We start from the raw sequence: 16,796 nt of genomic DNA, 5'->3' as shown, positions 1-16,796 counted from the left end.
CGTTAGTCCGCTTCATGTATCAGACATGGCGAGGCTTCAGATCTTCACCATACCTCAGTCGTGATTCCAATGTAACCTGTAGAGGGAGGAAAAGAGGGGAAAGGAGGGGGACAACATTCGAGCATATCAAATGCATGGGCACGAAAGTCCTTTACTTACCACATACTCGTCTTATCTCCTCGGGATAGAATCCCTGGGGTCTTGGTTTCTGAAGCCAGGGGGGGGGCAGTGTGTCCTTATAGGCCGTGTGTAGGGAAAAGTTAAAAAAATCAGAGGCACTTAGTGCGAGGTATCTAGTTGGTAGATGTATCTAGCTGTCGGGGTCCTTAAATCTTTTTCAACGCTGTGATGTTCTAAGGCATATCAGCTCTTCGGCCAACTCTGTTCCCTAGTACCTTTGAGTGCCGTACCTTTATAACATTCTATCATTTACACCGCTTCACTTTACCCGTCCTCAGAAGTCGAGGTCCTTCTCCATGCGTTAGTTCCTGAGCCAGTCGCATACTTGGAGGCAGAGTATCGTGTCTTAGATTCGATCCTCCATCCGGGGCTGAGCAACCATTTTCTAATAACCTTAAAAAGAGAGCAAAGCAGGGTGCACAGAAAAATTCTCCCGCTGTTCCCATATTTAAAGAAAAGCATGCAATACCTGTTCATAGTTTGGAAAACCTTTATTTGCACAATCGTTCAGCATGTAGATATGAGAGTGCAATCGTATTTGGCCGGACACGGCGATGGCTGAAGCACGTACAGTAAGGGGGGTATTTTGCAGCATTAAAAACATTTAAAAGGGTTTATTTATTCATTTGCAGGAAACTAAAAAGGTCTATCAATAGGTGAGGGATCAAGGGGCATTCATTTCATAATTGGAAGCACAGTCAGACTAGTTGTAATCAAATTTCCTAAATGCATACCGTGGGCGTGTGTCACAAGCGAGGTTATGTATCAGTTACAATAATATCATAATAAATCGTACATTGAAACCAACATTTTTTTAACAGGGTCCTTTTACATGTTCGTCGAGTGAACCCTCCCTCTTTGTTGTCAAGTGTACAAAAGATCATATACATATCTCAGAACATCAAGTCTTATTAGTTAAAAACACCACGAGGTGTTCGTAAGTTCTTATTGACACCGGCGCCATTTTGGGCGGGGCCGGGTTAGTCCGGAGGTAGCATCAGGGACAAAATGTTTCCCACAACCGGCGGTTGGACCAGAGTCCTTTTCGGCAGTTCAAAAAACTCGTGCTAACAGAAGGGGTAGCTATGTCGTGGTTATTTCGTTAGCGATCAAGGCAGTTGTTCCTCATCGGAAGCCTGTAGGGGCCAAGGGCTCCTGGGACTTTTGTAGAATCTTCAAGGCTGTGGGGATGCTGTCGGAGGTGGGGGCTCGTGCCCCGGTGGGCAAGCGTCCGGGTTACACTGCTGGTCAGAGTTACTTTAGTGGCCTAGACCCGCCTTCCAGGGGGCCCAGACGCCATTTTGAGGCCCTGCAGCAGCCGCCCTTCGTCGAGTCTGCAAGAGTGGAAGAGGCCCTTTGGGGTGAAAGAAATGGAACACCGTGCCGTAGGAGCAGGACATTCGGCTAGGGTGCAGCTGTGGTGCCCCCACCTGGGGGGCGAGGGAGACTCGTTCGCGCCGTCTCCCTCTCCCAGTGCACCCCACGCCGCCCCTTCTCACGGGCATACATGATGGCCACTCCACATCCCGTGCTCCACAAGTACTCTTGAGGGCCATCGTATGTCTTGTGCTGCGCAAGTATGGCCGCCGTTGCATGTCCGGTGCTGCGCAAGTATGGGCGCCGTTGCATGTTCGGTGCTGCGCAAGTATGGGCACCGCTGCATGTTCGGTGCTGCGCAAGTATGGGCACCGTTGCATGTTCGGTGCTGCGCAAGTATGGGCACCGCCCGGCTGGAGGATTTCGGCGCCGGGCCGGGGGCTGGGAAACCTCCTATCCGCGGAGGTGGGAGAGGCTCGTCCGCGTCGCCTCTCCCTCCCAGCCCACCCGGTACCAATTTCAGCGGAGGTATTTGTGATGGCCGGACCAGGAGATACGAGGGAGGGGGTCATCTGCACCCGCCCCCTCCCTACTCGTGGTCCGGGGGACGCCACCCCACGAAGAAGAGGAAGGGACGGCCATTTCATGCTGGGCCCGTGGTGCCCCCTGGACATCCCACTGGCGATCTTTTCGATCGATGGCTGTCAGCAGGCTCCGCCCCACACGTGCTGTGTGGTTCACCTTCCGGATGGGCGTGACCGGTGACCTGCGGCATTTCGGGAACTTCCGGAGTGGGGGTAGGTATTTTGTTTGGACAGGCATGTCTGGGTAATGGGGGTTGTCTATGCAGGCCTGTAATTGCTCCTTTTTTACAGAGTGGGGGGGGCAGCAGAGAGTAATCAATCCCATTGCACTCGAAGTTTGAGTTCATTAATGGAATGTATACTAATCTGTCCGAGACTACTCTGTGTATTGTTTCTGTAGGTTATCCGAAAAGGGTGGCTTTTTTTTGTGTTAGGGAACAGTAGCGGTAGTACGGGGTTCGTCACCGGGTAACTTAGAGCTAGACTGGGTTTCCCGTCTTAGCGTTGTTCGATCTATGAGGACTCAAACATGTCGCTGAAATCGGTCTGGCGAAATCTGTGCCATCGGGCATAATCAAACGCGGTGGTTCTATCTGGCCTGTCCGCGTCAGTCTGATTTATCTTTGTCTCGCGCCTTTTCCCTTTCTGCCGGCCTGTTATTTCTGTCGGCCCTCTGCTCTTACCCACATTCAGTAGAGTCGGGCATTGGGCTTTCCAGTGTCCGGAAAATTTACAAAAAGCACATTGGTTTTGCCCTAAGTCTGGTCGTCCTGTGCGTAGTGTCGGGGGATTACTTTCGGGTCGTTGTGTCTTGGGGTTGTCCTGTCGATATATTCCTTTACCTACTCTGACTTCGTCTCTTTTCTTTCGTTGCATTGCTTCTTTGCGCCACATACCGAGACTGTCGAGCATAATAGGCGTTGTCTTATTACTACAAAGGGCTATTTCTAACGTTTCTATTTTATCAAGATCGAAGGATCCTATCAATGGCCACTGTTTCTCTTGATTTTCTTTGGTATACCTGTGCCACAGCTTACTATAGGCTATGGTAACTAATCCATACTTTGTGAACATGTCTTTATTAGGGGTGCCTTCCAGCGGAGCTAGATGGTCCACCTCTAATAAACGGTCCGGGCTGAACCAACTACCAATCAGTGGGGAGAAGACAGACATGACGGCTCACAACGAGGACAAAAAGTCAGCACTGCCTATCTTATCATTGCGTGCAAAGACTAGACAGAATATTTCTATTCTACGTTGTTTGCAGGCAGTGAATACCTCATGAACCAATATCAAAAAGTCAATAAACAATCAGTGGGGAGAATAAGTAGGCCCGCAAAAAGGTCTGCGTCCTCTACCCTTTCACTATCTGCAAAGAGGAACCTGTTCTTTCCTGTTTGCAGACAGAGAATCTCCAGAAAACAATCCGCGAACAGTAGTTCATGGTCAAAAATAATTAATCAGTGTGGGAGAGGGAAATCTCCCGAGAGTTCAAAACAATCAATCAGTGGGGGAGAAAGATAGGCACGATGGCTGCGTTACCTATCCTTCACTGTTTGCAAAGAGAGAGAGCCTATTGTTTCTCCGTTTGCAGACAGTGAATCTCCAAACAAATCAACAAAGAGTAATACTAGTATTTTCCGATCAATTAAACAATCATTTCGCGATTCGTCGTGTTTACACAACCTTACCCGGACCGTATGGACAGTTTCTTATCTTCCGAATCCAGCGCCCGATCGTCCTCTTTTTCTCGTATTCCTCGCGGCACTCCTGATGGTTCCCAGTCAGGACCGTAGATCACTCGAGAGAGGTCTGTTCGGAACCAGTGAAGTTCGGATGATCGGCTGCCAGACGAGGGTCTATTGGGCAAGAGCTCTCCCGATCGTTGCAGTCGTTCACTCTGTCGTCAGGACCTCTCCCACTGGATCCACGTGTCGCTGATGGGCCCCACGCTTGGGACGCCAATTGTAAAAACAGGTCAAGGACAACCAATATTTGCCCGGCGGTATCGCCTCTTTAACCCACAAAATCTTAATCAATGAAGAGGCAGGCGCTGGAGACTGGAAGGCAGGAAACAAGGTTTATTCTCTCCGGAGGAGAACACATCAGTTCGGACAGCCAGTATCGTCACGAGGTGCTCTAACCGCATCTCTGAGGCCTGGCCTCTTATACACAGTTTTATGATCTTTATTGCAGGTAACACATTCTTGCAATGCTTTGAAGTATGAAAGGACATCCTCGGAATCTCCCCTTCAGGCCCGTTCCCACACACATTTACAGTTGAAGTCCCCACCCCGGTCACAATAGGTGATGATTATCGCGCAGCTGGACATTCCGCCGATTCACGGAATGTGTGGGGTTGATCGGATATCATAGGGTGGGGGCTTTGATCAATTCGAGGGTCCTTTAATGGGGGAAGCTTTCTACTGTACGGGGGGGGTAATAAACAGTATCCGCAGGGCCAGGTGGCGGCCTGGGAACGGGGAAGACAAACGGGCACACAGGAAAAGGGGGTTTGTATCAAAGGGTCTGGGACCATGAAAGGAACGAAGGGAGGTGTCGCGCTGGGAACAGGATGGGGTTTTGAGGCAGAGCTGCGCTGAAGAGGGGTTTATGACCCAAGGCATGTGAGAGTGGGGGGTGGCCAGTGCGTGGGGGGCTTGTGAGGGTGAAGGGCTGTGCTGGGGGCCAGTGGCGTGCAGAGGGTGGTTCTGATCGAGGCACCTAAAATGGCGGGTGCGCACGACAAAAAGTGTGGCATCAGGGGAAAAGGCAAGATGGCGCAGATAATGTTTACCAAACCGTACTAATTTTCCACAACCCCTCTACTCTAAGCCGCTCTATGCCACTCCACTCCACTCCACTCCACTCCACTCCACACCATTCTACTCTACGCCACTCTACTCTGCACTGCACTCTGTGCCTCTCTACTCTACACCACTCCACTATACTAACCACCACTCTACTCCCACGCCAGTGCCTAATTTGTAATATAATAAGGGCCAGGGCCCTTGTCAGTTGTTGAGTGTAACCACCCATTGCCCCTGACATGCTGCCAATGGCAGTATCACCACAACTACTGACCATCTCACTCCTAAAAGTGTGACAAATCAGAATATTCCAGGCCACCCAATGCTATAACAATAGCTTGGGCACAGGTTGTTGTCATTTTAATGTATATTGAATTATTAAACAAGTGTTGTCCTCATCTCTGAATTGGACAAACAGCACTGCCATGTGGCAGAGTGCCATATATCCGAGGGTTGCCAATTAGGTGCTGGCACTGAGCACCGGAAACCACAGGCTCAAATTATGCACTGCTCCATGCCAATCTACCCCTCTCCACTTTACCCCACTCTACCCCACTACACTCTATGCTACTGTACTCCATTCCACTACACTCTACACCACTCCACTCTGTGCCACTCCACTTGACCCAGTGCCACTCCACTCTACTCTATGACACCCCACTCAAATTACCCCACTTTACGCCACTCTATTCTATGCCGCTTTACTCTGCACCACTCCATTCTACGTCATTCCACTCTACTCCATGCCACTACACCACTCTACTCCTCATAATGCACTCTACAGCTCTCTACTTTTTCCAGTCTGCGTTCTGCACTCTACACCTACACTTAACCACTCCACTCTACGCCACTCCACTCCACTCTATTCCACTCCACTCCATTCAACTCCACTATATTCCACTCTACGCCACTTCACTCTATGCCACTCCACACTATGCTGTTCTACGCCACTACAGACAACGCTACTCCACTCTACACTACTCTGCTCCAAACCACTCAACTCTACTCCATTCTGCACTATGCTACCCTCCTCTACCTCACACCACTATTTTTTAGCCATGCTGAACTGCAGCCACACTGCTGTAAAACATTGCTACAGCCAAAAACTCACATAGGCGTAAGCTATTGGTTTTGCTTAAGATGTCTGGCAGCTGTACCTTTCTGGTGATATTGATTTCCTATCACCTGAGTTGCTTTTCTGATATTGTCTTTAAACACACATCACATTCACACCGTCAGAACTAGATCCGAACCGAATCAGATATCAATCAGAGCGCTTTACATAGCACCAGTTACGTTACATGAGGACACACTTTCATTTCTTTAGGCACGGGGAGATTAAGTGATTTGCCCAGAATCACAGGGGGTTTTTGGCGTCGTTACCGAGACTCGAACCCAGATCCCCAGGTCCGAGGTCGAGCACCTTAGCCGTTAGGCCAACCCCTCTCACCCAAGCGAGTGCATGGTGGGAAGTAACCTCTGTCAACCAGGTGCGCAGATTCTTTGTGCGCATGTGTGTATCTTTTGTGGAACTTGTTTTATGCAATTTTGTAATGATTTTAAATAATCACGCAATAAATAAACTACTACTTTTCGTGTGTATCTTTGGTGCCTGGGGCTGGAGCCTTGCTGGCTGTTGATGGATTTGGAAATCAGTAATTTAAACCCAGGAGAGGAAAAAAGTCGTGTGCAATGAAGCTGGCAGGCAGTACCAGCAGAAAGTAAGTCATCCCGAGCTTCCTACAACCAACGATTTCTGCGAAAATTCTCAAAACCTTCTGTATATTTCTTTTTCTTTTATGAACAGACATGAAGGCAATTATTTCGTTTTTTTTAATTGGTAGAAATAATGAATCAGAAAATTGTGATATCATGTTGTGACAAATGACCATCTGTACGTCTGAGGAGGGGGCGGTGGGGTGGGGGGAGGGGGCATTTTATAACAAATCCATTCTCCACAAAAGCATTTTTTTGAGAAGCCTCAATTTTTGACATTTGACAAAGCTATTGCAGATATTTTTTTAAATTTTGTACTAGCCTGGTTAATTCAGAATATTTGGAAGAGCACTAATTAAAACAAATACAAAAAAAGTGATTCGGGCATAGCAACAGAGTAGAAAAAGTTAGGCGTCTAATATCTTGCCAACTTGCAACACCAATTGTAGTAAATGTAGTCAACCGTTAAGAAATGCAAGATCTGTTTGCCAAATATTGATGTGTGTCATCTTAGTGCACATTTAGGGACATATTTACATATAAATGTCAGAGCACGGTGCTACGGCAAATTTGGCAACGTTGCGCTGTGACATTTATTAAACACAGGGATGCGCCGTATTCACAAGAATACGGCGCACCCCTGAGTTTCCCCTAGCGCTGGAACAAAAAAAGCTGCCTAGCACCAGTAAAAGCACCCTGCCACCATGTTGAAAGGGAGCCTGTGCTGCAGGGGCGATTGTTTATGTGCTGAAAGGGTCATCCTCCAGCACATAAAGAGTTATTCATGGCGATTTGATCTTTCTGTGTATGTTGCAGAATGGAGCACACATAGAAGGAGAAAAGAGCAAGGGGAAATTAATAACTTCTCCGCGTATCGCCATGCTAAGACCAGCTATTCCCTGGCGTTAGTTTTTGGCACTGCCTAAGCCTTGTAAATCTGAGTCTGCGTCAAAAAGCAGTGGGTGTTGCGGTGGAACACTGCAACACCTATTGCACGCCCCTTTGCACAGATGACTGTGGCAGAAAGAGGAATATTTATACGGTTGAGTCAATCCACATTAAGTGGCTTAGCGCCACCGTGTAAAAATGGGGAATGGATCTAGGCCATTGGAGCGTAAAAAATTTTTACTTTTTTGGCTCTCCGGTGGCCTTGCACCATTTCCCATATTTAGGGCATTCTGCAAAACACATTGAAAGAGCAAATCACCATGAATGATTCCTTCCTGCACATAATCAACCACCCCTGTAGCGCAGGCACCCTTGAAACATGGCGGCTGGGTACCTGTGCTAGTGCTAGGTAGTTTTTTGTGCACCAACACTAGGTTAAACACAGGGGTGCACTGTTTTCTTGTGAATGTACTACATCCCTGTGTTTAATAAATGTGGGAGCACGGTGTTGGCAAATTTGGCGTAACAACACGCTCCAGCATTTACTTGAAAATATGTCCCAAAATTTCTTAAGAGATATCTTCATTGGAATGAAGCAAGCCTGCTTTACGCAAGCCGAAAGCGTTACTGTCAACATCAATATACTAATCTTAAAAACAGAGCTTCCAATGCAACTGATAGAGGCATGGTGCAGCTCAACCCATGACTAATTGTAAAGCTCAAATATAAATTATAGTAGCTCCTCCGCCCATTTTGCTGGGTCTATCCTTGCGAATGATATCATGCCCTGGCAAAAGAAGAAGTCTTTGACTTGATGTCTAGTTAAGTTGAGAAGCGGAGGCATGCTAGCATAAGCAACACAAAATGAAAATGAACGCCTGACCTACCAATTCTGTCATCAGTATTGACTATGTGGAAGTAGCCTCAATAAGAGTTAATAATAAATCAGTGCCTGCCATTGAAAAATTGCTGAGAAATATAAAATAATTTGAATTGTGGATGGAATTTTTTTACTCACCTGGCTGATCTTGTTGTCTCACCCAGGCAACCCTGTCACTCTCTCACCAGCCAATGGTTGGTGTCGCAGCGGAACCTGCAGAAATTCAAACACGCTGGCCACCATTGGCTGTGCCTTTAGCCAGGAACCAGCATGTACAATGCAGACAGAACTACACAGTGCAATTATAACACGGGCACTACAACTAATTCGCTGTTACCATGTGTTCCATTACAACGCAAGTCATTACAACAACTTTCTTTAGGGAACTCATTGTTGGATTTTAAATCCAACACCTTCCCTACTGTTAAATACTACAGATTCCCTGTATGCCATCTGCCTGCAAGGGCTTGCACAACACTTGTGAAAACTGCTATCTCTTGAGAGGCATATCTGATGCATGGATAAATAGAGAGGTAGATGCCACAGGGGCTGAATCTGTGAGTATATACATATGGCAGCCACTAGGCACCCAAGGAAATTTCCTGACCTCCCCAAGGGTGCCTGTTCCCCTTTATCCAATAGGTCTGTTTTTGAAGGTGGTATGGTAACTACCAAATCACCTTTCCTCGACTATATGTGGCTGAGCAGAATCAACCTGTGCGTATCCTGTTTAGATCTAGTCATAAATCGGACAGCTTAAAAGCCCCATAAAATGGGAGTGTGAAGACTAAATTGAACAGTGTTGAATCATATTCCAAACTGCTACCCCGGCCAGAGTCACTACAATTTTTTCAAGCTTGTACACATCAATGGGGCACCTCTGATCTGGGAGTGCTTCCTCCAACTTTTCCTATTCCCTTGATCACCTTCTTAATAAGGAAGGATTCGGAATAATCTGTTCCCCCCTAGCTTTGAGAAAAAGGCTATGGCTGAGAGAGGTCACCTGGCACTTGCTTAAGTATCCCAATCAAATATCTAGAAAAAAAAGAGTGGAGCTCCCAGGTTCCTCAGATGTCCGGGAACATGTGTGGGTTCCAACTCAGCCCTTGGTGAAAGCACCAAAACTCCTGTACCTTGAGACGAGACAATGCATCATCTGCCCAATTGAAAATATGTGGTACATGTTTTGTACATGTTTTGCTTTAAACTGAATGTCATTTTTTAAGTAGATTGATACCGATTCATTTAACAAACCCAGTACTTTCTTGCAGTTGGCATGCTGGAAATTAATGCATTCAACTACGTTCATGCTGTCTGACCAAAAGATAACAGATTAATTGCTAAATTGGTTCACACAAATGTATAATGCAACCACTATGGGGAAACAGCTCCAAGAAGGAAATGTTTTTGACAAACCCTGAAGATCGCCACGGTGTGGGCCAAGTTTGGGCACACCACTTGGCCCCCAAAATGGTCCAGAAGACAATGCTGCCAGTCGAGTCAGTAAACAAACCAAATTCATGATTGGCCCGTAACAGTGTCAGTCATATTCTTGCACCATTGAAGTCACTAAGAAATGATAGCCTCATTTTCAAATTTTGCTTAACATCAACAAAGGCATGTTCTTTGGTGTTTTTTTTATAGTGGACATGGCTTGAGAAATAGAGTGTGAGAAAGAGCGACACAATGGAATAATCTTCAAGGCAAACTTGAGTTGTCCTACTAAACTTTGCAACTGGAGTAGGGTCAACTTCCTTGCCTCTAGACATGTTGCCAGTGATACCCTTAATATGTTCACCTTATCAAGAGATAGTCTGTATTCTCCTATTGCTTAATCAATTTCTAACCCTAGAAAAAACTGTGATGTGGCTGGCCCTTCTGTTTATTCATGAGCTAAGGGTATTTCAAAATCAGTCATTAGACCCTTAAATGTATCCAAAGACTAAGCACAGTTGTTAGATTACTGGTCCCAGGAAATAGTCCCAAATGCCTTGTGAAAACCCACTCCAAGAAGGCGTTGAATTGCTAAAAATATCTGTCATTATTGAACTTCCCCTGGAACTGGAAACCCAAAAAATGATAGTCGTCCAGATGGATTACCAAGAGTAGGAAAGCTGACTCCATATCTACTTTGCCATGAGGCTCCCCGAATCTAGTTGCCTTAAGTGCAGCAGCCAAGGAAGCAAACTTCATGGATCAATCCCATTATTGACAGATGCTCATGGGAGGGCTGATAGGTTGTCTATCAATCTAAATTCCACTGGGTCCTTTTTGGATACCAAACCTAAGGGATATCAAGGAAAATCTGTTTATAAGGGCCCCGCTATCCTGTTCAAACTCAATTATTTCTGGATCATCTCTTTGGCAACCCCCTGAGCAAGAATTAAGGAGTATTGGTTTTTACAGACTGCAGGCCCCTGTATACCTGACAATGGAATTCGGAAGGCGTAGCAGAAGCCCTCATACAAATGGCACACAACTTCATAACATGCATATACATTCAGCCAATGGTTCAAGACAAAGAGAGACACATGAGATAGATTACCCAAAGCAATAGAAGGGCTGACCTCACTTATGTCTATCCTTTTTCCCGGACTTCCTAAAGCATTTGGACTCTGGGTGCTCTGGCATTCCACAAAAAGAACAGTTGTGTTTGTACTTAGAGGACACTTGAGATCTGGTGCATGCTTACTTGTTAAGTGCCCAACGTACCCCCTCGCTATCCCCGCCCTAGCTGGAACCTAAAAGGGTTACTGGCCATTGGCCTCTGGTTTCTTCAACATCATACAATCCAACCAAGCATTGGCATCATTCTGATCCCAACACATGAATGGATTTGTGGCTTTCTTCAACCTGAATGCCTTATCATAATCTTTCTAACTAAACTCTCGAAATTCCACAAATGCGCCCACTATCTTGTCGTTTCGGAATCTGTTACCGATGCCCTCTGCAAAAAGGTTAATCTTGCTATCACTACTAGTTCAGCTCCTTTGCCTGAAACCTCTGGTTCATCTTCCAGGTTATCCTCTACTCTCAGTAGTTTCACACCTCACTCTACCAATGAGGTAATGAAATGAAATGAAACGTAAACTTATAAAGCGCGATTGCTGCCCTGAGGCGTCCAAGCGCTAACTAGAGAGTGGGGCCGCATTGTCAGAGGCGATCAACCAGGGAATTAGTTGTGAGCGTTAAAAAGGAAAGTCTTTAGTTGTTTACGAAAGGATGACAGATCAGAGTTGGACCTTATTTGGAGGGGAAGGGTGTTCCACATTTTGGCGGCATTATAGGAGAACATCCTGCCACCAGCTCTCATTCTTTTAATTCTGGGAACTGTGGCTAGGAAGGCCTGGCTAGAACGAAGGTATTTTCTAGGGCGGTACTGTGTGATTAGTTGGCGGCTAATTGCCGGTCCTTTGTACCAGAAGGATTGATGAGATATGCACATTGCCTTAAAGGCAATTCTTTGCCGGACCGGGAGCCAGTGCAGGCTACTCAGCCCAGGTTTGGCTGACAGTCTTCGTGGCAACTGGACCAATGTGTGAGCCGCACAGTTTTGGACTATCTGCAACTTGCACAATGTGTAGTCGGGCGCGCCGAGGTACAGAACGTTACTAAAATCCAGCCGAGACTGGATCAGGCCTTGGATAGCAACTTGCTTGGCCTCCATAGGTAAGAGTGGAAGTACTTTTTTCAGCATCCTCAGGAGGCCAAAACACGTTGTGGAGAGCTTCGTGGCCTGGGAGTTAAAAGTTAAGGCTTTGTCCAGCCATACGCACAAGCTTTTTATATTGTCCTTGGGTGCAGGAGGGATACCTAGGCATGGAGGCCAGAAGGAGTCAAAGTGCGTTGGCACAGCGGGGCCCAGGAGCATCAGCTCAGTTTTATCCCCGTTAAGCTTAAGAAAGGATGTCGTCATCCAGCTTTTTACTTCCTCCAAACATTTCATTAACCCCATTTGGGCTGATTGGCCATGCTCCTGCGCCAGAGAGACCACTAGCTGAGTGTCGTTCGCGTATGAGAATGAGAATACTACATCTTGCCAAATCAGACTCTCCATTGGACCTCGTCTTCGTATTGTGGCCAGCCTTGTTGCTCCATAATTAGGTCAATTTCTTACTGATATCTATGGTCATATGTGCTCATCTGGTGTTTTTCCTTCCCAATGGAATAACGTTTTCATCTTCCCACTATCAAAATAATTTTCGCTACACCCATTAGAACCAACAAACTACAGACCTATAGCTGGCCTACCCCTTCCAGCGAACATCATTGGTAAGCTTTTGAACTCACAATTGATGAACACAATCAAAACAACAATCTTCTAGATGCCACCCGGTTCAGTTTTCAGTCAGCGCACAACACTGAAACAGCTCTTATCAAGGCCACCGAGGAGATCAGGGCAACGCTCGACCAAGGGAACAGTGCTCCTCTGATTTTACTTGATCTCTCGGCAGCCTTTAATACTGTCCACCATGGACTTGTGCTTTACTGCCTGAACACATGCGGGGTGTCTGGAACTGCTTGGAAGTTGCTCAAATCTTTTCTAACTCATCAAGAGCAATCAGTGCATCTAAGAGTTTACATCTCCCTCCTTCTTTCCTCCATGTGAGGTACCACATGGATCCTCACTCAGCTCTATGCTATTCAACCTGTATGTCATGTCACTAGTAGATCTGATCCATTTTGTCAGTTCGACCTTAACATCATACACAGATGACACACAAATCATCATTTCACTCTCCCAGGAGCAACAAGATGCAGCCTCAAACTTCTGTGACTGCATTAGAGTAGTCAGCCAGTAGATGTCATCCAATTGTCTTAAATGTAATTCCACTGAGGTGCTATTATTTGGAACTCAACCCTCCTTCTGGTCCCATGACTGGTGGGCATCTGAATTGGGTCCTCTTCCATCACCAGTCAAATAAGTAAGACATTTTGGAGTTAGAATTAATATTGATCAATCTTATACTACTCAGTCAAATTCTGTCTCATCAGTCGCTTTCTTCACTCACAAATTAATCAAGAAGATTCTACTATTCATTCCTGTTCATCTGTTGTCTCATCTAAGGTTCTGTCTAAACTCGATCATTGTAATGGTCTCTACTTGAACGCACACCAACACATCCTTAACAAACTTCAAACAGTTCAAAATGCAGCCGCCATTGTTCTTTCAAAACTTTCCAAATATCAATCTGCATCTTTAGCCATTCAACAGCTTCACTGGCTCCCGGTCACAGCCAGATCCTTTTCAAGTCACTATGCATGGTCTACAAAGCCTTACACCTGAGATCGGCTTTCTCAATCTACCTCTCATCAAGATCTCTATGTTCAGCCTCATCTAAACTTCTGTTGGTTCCTCGTTTTAGATTAGTTAAATGGGGTGGCTGTGGATTTGTAATGGGAGCGTCCAAGGCATAGAACATTCTTCTCTTTCCATTTAATCCCTACCCAATCTTCTAGCCTTCAGGAAGGCTCTCAAAACATGGCTTTTCGCCTCTCACTAATCCATACGCTGCAGCAGTCATTGCTTCGTTGTTCACTCAGATAGTGCCAAGACACCTCATTGGTATTCAAGCGCTTTATAAAACCAAATAACATAACATAACATAACATAACATAACATAACATAACATAACATAACATAACATAACATAACATATAATAAGCAGTCTGTGGTCCCCAATCTGGGAATGTTTCCAGCAACACTGCCTGATAAATGGTGAAACCTTTAATCCAGTGTATTACACTTTCCTCATCCTTAGGTTTCTTCCATTTGTGAGTGTAATGTGAGCAAATATCACATTTTTGGGATATTTTGCAAATGGAATGTGGCACTATTACTGTGTGATGTACTGAATATTGAGTGGTGGTGAAAATCTCAACATTAACAAATGATTACTGAGTGACGGTACCTATCCAAGCATATTTTAAGATTAAAGAGTGGTGTTCAAATGTACACTTGCAGCCCAGTATTCTAAGTAAGGGTGCAAATCTGGCTTGGTTCTCAAGATTTCTGAATGCTAACCCGATCATACATTCGATATGTATGAGTTATGCTTCAATTCTGAACAGACTCTTAGGAATAAACGTTGCAAAACTAAGTATACAGTAATGATTACTGCCTAATGGGGCAAACCTAAACATTTGGATTAATGAATCAAGTTGCAACGAGTGATGAGCCAAATCTGATCATGCATTTATTTGGATAATGGTAATTCTTGACATACAGTGTGCATTTGTGGCAGGATGGTGCCCATTCCTGTGTAAAGCATGAACTGGAATATTGGTATAATCTATCTATCTATCTATCTATCTATCTATCTATCTATCTATCTATCTATCTATCTATCTATCTATCTATCTATCTATCTATCTATCTATCTATCTATCTATCTATCTATCTATCTATCTATCTATCTATCTATCTATCTATCTATCTATCTATCTATCTATCTATCTAGCTATCTAGCTATCTATCTATCTACCTATCCATCCATCTTTCTATCTATCTCTCTCTATTATATATAGGATATATATTGTAAGCATTTTTGATACTGCTGTGCCAACCTTAGAGTAATATTTACACTGGCATATGTTTGTTGATTCCTGCGCTATTTGTTCTTTACAATACTATTTCCTATACTGCTGTCTGAGACATCAACCTTTTAGATTGATTTAACCTGTCCGTATCTATCCATTCAATTAATTCCTTTTTGCATTAACAAATTCATCAGTTAACCATGCATTCACTCACTTATTCAAACTATCAACTCACTTACCCATAACCTACCATTCACTCAGTCACATACTCGTTTGTGCTCCCATTCTCTCACTCATTATCACATTCACTCTTCAACGCAACCACACAGACAAACTCGCCAATCAACTAAAAATAATTTTCGCAGTGTGGGAACTCTTCATAGCTGTGGGAAAGCTCTATAGGGTAGCGGCTCTCTTTCCTGCCTCTCATAACTCACAGCAGGAACCTGCCGTCAACGAGGTATATGATACCAAAGTGGGAACCCATTTTAGGTTATGAAACCGCAACAGCTCTCTGTTATCACACATTATTTCACATCAACATGGAGTCAAAGGGGTGTCTGATGCTGGGTGTGTGGCTCTCTTCCCAGCAACAACTAGCTTCAATAGAAGGGGTAATTATTGAGCCACTCATTGCAGGGGAGTCAGGAATGCCATATCAATTTTACCACGCCTGGAATTACCTATAATTGCCCAAGCCCAGTTCCCACTTACCTTGGACTGGTCCTCTGAACTATCTAAAGCCCTTTCAGACCTGGCCATCAGCTATGAGGCCCCGTCTTGCTGTGCTCTGTCTCTCTCCCTCTCCTACTGCTTTATTCTGCTTTTTGCTCTCACTCTCTCCTCCACACTCTCAGTTTGCTCTTTGCCTTCTGTGCTCTCTTGTGTTTCGCGTCTGTGCCTGTCATGTCTTTTATGCCTGTTCCCCATCTCTGTCTTTTGTGCTAGTTGTGCCTTTTGTGAAGTTTTTTGCCTGTTTGCCTTCTCTTGCTCTTGTGCTCTTTGTGCCTTTTGACGTAGTGACCGTTTTGTCTTTTGTGCCCATTTGCCTTTTTGTGCTCTTTGAACCTTTTTGCTTAATGCCTGTTTGTCTATTGAGCTTGCTTGTCCCCTTTGTCGTTTTTTTTAGCTCTTGTGCTCCATCATGCTCTCTTGCCTTAGTGCCAGGTTTGTGCCTGTTTGTCTTTTGTGGCCATATTTGTGCCTGTTAATGTTGTCTGTGTATTGCCCTCTTCTCCCTTCTCTGCAGGGACCCCCAACCGCTAGCTCCTCCTGTGTTTTTCTACCACCCTCCTCCACCTCTCCTTGCCTCCTCTCCTGTGTGCCTTCTCACACTGTGGTTTACCGCCCCTCCCTAGGACCAACTAATGTAAGCCGCAGTGTGCTGAAGGCATGCCAAAGGCAAGCCCTTCTTCGCCCCTCCGCATCTTGACCGCACCCAGTGCCATAGACCCTGCTCCATCCAACCGCAAATCCTCCAAGGACTTGCTAGCACTCAACATTGGACGTCATCACAACTGCTGCCTCCACTCTGTATCACACAGCAGGACCTTTGTCATGTGTTACTGCCACTACTCTTGCAGTCTCCTCCATGCATCCTAGCCACACACCTCACTATGTATCACCTGCATGCTCCTTAACATCAGATCCCTCAGCAAACATGTCACCGAGGTCTGTGCCATTATTGACACACAATTCCTGGACATCCTCTTTCTCACTGAAACCTGGCTCAGCCTGGCATCCACCCCTGCTATCACAGTGGAGACCCCACCCAGTTACAAGATCTTCTACCACAGCAGGCTCCACAAATGTGGAGGAGACTCTGCAATAATCCACAAAGACACCATCACCTGCATTGCTTCTACGGACAAACCAACCATG

This window comes from Lissotriton helveticus, chromosome 8 (assembly GCF_964261635.1).
Source record: "Lissotriton helveticus chromosome 8, aLisHel1.1, whole genome shotgun sequence".
NCBI classification, from domain to species: domain Eukaryota; kingdom Metazoa; phylum Chordata; class Amphibia; order Caudata; family Salamandridae; genus Lissotriton; species Lissotriton helveticus.
Note: the sequence above shows the minus strand (reverse complement) of the source record.